The sequence below is a fragment of the Prionailurus bengalensis genome, chromosome F2 (genome assembly GCF_016509475.1).
Source record: "Prionailurus bengalensis isolate Pbe53 chromosome F2, Fcat_Pben_1.1_paternal_pri, whole genome shotgun sequence".
Classification (NCBI taxonomy): Eukaryota; Metazoa; Chordata; class Mammalia; order Carnivora; family Felidae; genus Prionailurus; species Prionailurus bengalensis.
This window is the reverse complement of record NC_057353.1, coordinates 52357673-52361187: the sequence shown is the minus strand read 5'-3', so window position 1 is coordinate 52361187 and position 3515 is coordinate 52357673. Positions and strand designations below refer to the sequence as shown.

The 3515-nt window shown below is 39.2% G+C and overlaps 1 non-coding gene across 1 annotated transcript; it reads left to right on the top strand.

Moving 5' to 3' along the window:
- The first annotated feature begins 2047 nt into the window (after positions 1–2047).
- LOC122496180 lies at positions 2048–2151 on the top strand. The gene has a single exon (XR_006300717.1). It is a non-coding gene; the product is annotated as a U6 spliceosomal RNA (small nuclear RNA).
- The last annotated feature ends 1364 nt before the right edge of the window (positions 2152–3515 follow it).

The window sequence follows — 3515 nt, the reverse complement described above, 5'->3', positions numbered from 1 at the left end:
AGAGGGAGGGAGGCAAAACATAAGAGACTCTTAAAAACTGAGAACCACTGAGGATTGATGGGGGGTGGGAGATGGGTATTGAGGAGGGCACCTGTTGGGATGTTGGGATGAGCCCTGGGTGTTGTATGGAAACCAATTTGACAATAAATTTTCATATTAAAATAACTCAATGCCTACGGGAAGTTAAAAGTATCTTTCAAGTTTGCCCTTTCCAAATAGGCGGTTAAGTCAGGTGCAGTTTTGAAAATGTTAGCAAATATTATCAAAACGTTTGTGTATTGGGTGAAGAAAGAAGCCCATTTTGTTTTAACACTGTAAGAGAACAGATACTTAGCATTGGAAGGAAAAAGGCTGAGTTTAAATGATATTGGATCCAACCCAAAATTGTCAAGCCAGGTAGGCTGCTTACAAAGACCATCTGCCCAGAACCATAATGTCCAAATCAAAACTTCAAGAATGAACACAAGAGTCCAATTGCCCATATACACTTTACTCAAATACACAAGAATAAGTTTAGAGAGAGACGGAGAGCATATGTGTAGGGGAGAGAATTAATGTGGGAAAAGCTGACCTCTTTGTGCTGGATGATCCAATGCCTCAGAGTGGCAGGTGCAAAGAATGAATCCACCCTCACCTGATGTCCAATCCCATGAGTCTCTCATTTTGGGAGTTTCTTGCAATCTAAGTATCTCAAGACACAAAGCACACAACTTAATCTGGTGTCACCTGAAGAAACAGCTATTCTTGAGCCCTGGAGGAAAAACTGCCTGTGTGGGATGAATTAAGTAAATATATAGTATATTGCACTGTATGCTTGGCCTAAGTGATTTCTTGAGTGACTTTTCATGGTAAACAATTCTGCTTTACACCTAGTTTAAGAAATGAATCTTTAAGAAATAATTCTTGGGGCACCTGAGTGGCTCAGTCAGTTGTGGCCAACTCTTGATTTCAACTCAGATCATGACCTCACGGTTCATGAGTTCAAGCCCCACATCAGGGTCTGCACTGATAGTATGGAGACTGCTTGGGATCTCTCTCCCCCTCTCTCTGTCTCCCTCTCTCTGTCTCTCTCTTCCTCTCTCTCTTTCTCTCTCTGCCCCTCCCCTGCTCATGTGTATTCTCTCTCTTCTCTGAAAATAAACTTAAAAAAAGAAGTCAATATCTTAAGATGTCTAATCAAGATTCTGTAACAGAAATAGGAAGAAATCAAGTATACATAGCAAGTATAAATTATCAGGTCCTGATATTCAGATATGCAAAGATAATATGCCTCCTTAGTTTTTTATAAATAAACTCAGATCCCTATCCTACCTGATTTTAATCAATTCTAACATTAGTAATTTCAAATTTAAGCTAGCCCTGTAAGAGTTTTCTTTCCCTGTCTTCCTCTCCCAGGTTTCTGGATTCTTACCTAAATTTGTAGGGATTAGTGAGTCGTGGTGGTGGTGGTGTGTGTAGAGCAGGCAAAGTTGATTATTGGAAGAATCTGGTCACTTGCTGACACTTTCAGCCTCCTTGGTCCCTAGCATTTCATGCTCCCATGCCAGCATCCACGGAGATCCGCTATCCCATTGGTCCTAGCTTTTGTTTCACCGTCTATGTTCCCCTCTCCATATAGAGAAACATTTTCTGATTTGCTATACTTCTTTGACATTCTTGAGCCATGAGATATCATTCTACTTTCCCTGAATATTTTAAGGGCCATAGGAAAAGGTCTTGAGAGCTATCTCAAGTGTGATCTGCCTAGTCCCATCCCACCACCATTTCTGCTCCACTGCTACTGCAGTAAGTTGATGTGGCACTGGACAGTCGCAATTTTTGCCAGCTTCCTTGGGCTCCACATTGTGTTCTGAATGACAAACTTAAGTGGAAGATATAGGAAGTTCTATCATATGCCTCCACTTGGAAATAACCACAGAAAGAACATAGCATCCAATTTGTAGCTTACACACACACCCAGGACTCACTCTGATGTACTTTTTTTTTTCTTATCCTATTATCTTCCTGAGCCCACCTTGAAAGTCTTGATCAAGATTGAGAAAAATGGGAGCTCATTTCATCAGCACATACACTAAAATTGGAATGATACAGAGATAACCATGGCCCCTATGCAAGTATGACACACAAATTCATGAAACATTCCATATTTAAAAAAGAAAGATTGGGCATGTGGGTGGTTCAGTCAGTTAAGCATCCAACTTCAGCTCAGGTCGTGATCTCAAGGTTCATAGGTTTGAGCCCCATGTCAGGTTCTGTGCTGACAGCTCAGAACCTGGAGCCTGATTTGGATTCTCTGTATTCTCCCCGCCCCCCAATCCCACTCTGCCCCTCCCTTGCTTGTGCTCTGTCTCTCTCTCAAAAAATTAATAAATATTAAAAATTAAAAAGATTGAGGGAAAAAACCATTTTGGGGGGGCATGAACTTTATGCTTTGAACTTTCCAGTTTCTCCTGAAAAATACAAAACACAGCTCTTGGGATTCAAAATTCCTTAATATTATCACCTTGTCTTGAACTTCAAAAATCTATTTCAACATGCAAAAAAGCTCAGCATTTGTTCATCTTTCACTTTACATTTCTGCAGTAATATCTACTGTTCTGGTAATAATCCCAGGATGATTTCATTGCTAGGACGAGGAGAAGTATTCAGTGCCCTTCAGAGTGGGCACTGAAACCTAACAGCAAATGTGACACAATATCTCAATAGTTCATGAAGAAAAGCTACTTGAAAGAGAATATTCTCTCTTAAATGCTGAGGGAGAACTCTGCCTAATGGAAGAAATTTCTTACAAATCTCTTAACTGGGCTTTTTCCAGAAACCCTGGAGAAGACAGAGTAGCACTTGGAACAATGGTGGCACAGGTCTCTGATGTAGCAATGAAAACTGGGTGAACCTTACTGAATGGTTTTACTTAATCTTGTTCAGATGTCAAAGTAACTGGAAGTCATGGAATTCTTTACAAAGTGATAGAACTTTTTGTTTGATGAAATTCAGCTGTTAAAACTATCCTGTTTTGAACATAACTATATAAATTAGAGTCATGTATTAGTATCTTTCTCTCTTCCCTCACTGCACCTCTTTTTTTTTTCCATAAGTGTATAAAATGCAAATAGTCATAGACACATGAGTCCATAAGGAGAGCAAATGATCAAAATAGGTATGGTTAATTATATCCTATTCATGTTCATTTGCAATTTCCTCATTGTGTGTCTCACTTTCAGTACTGGACTCTGAGTGACAAACAGCAAATATTAAAAAGTTGAAGTAACTTGAGATTAGGAAAATCCTGTCTGTGGATTATTTTTGTTCCTTGACTCTGGAAAAGGCTGCTGCTAACTGTTTTATTTTCTTTATTGGAATTTATTCAGCTCAAGAAACAACCTAATATTTGGAACCACCTAATGTTCCTGTACTAACTGATTCTTGTTTCATCTTTCAAAGATTTGGAATCACCTCTTTCTTATGACCAGTCTTTTCTCTGCATAGGTTGTAAACAGCCTAAAGAAAGCGATTTT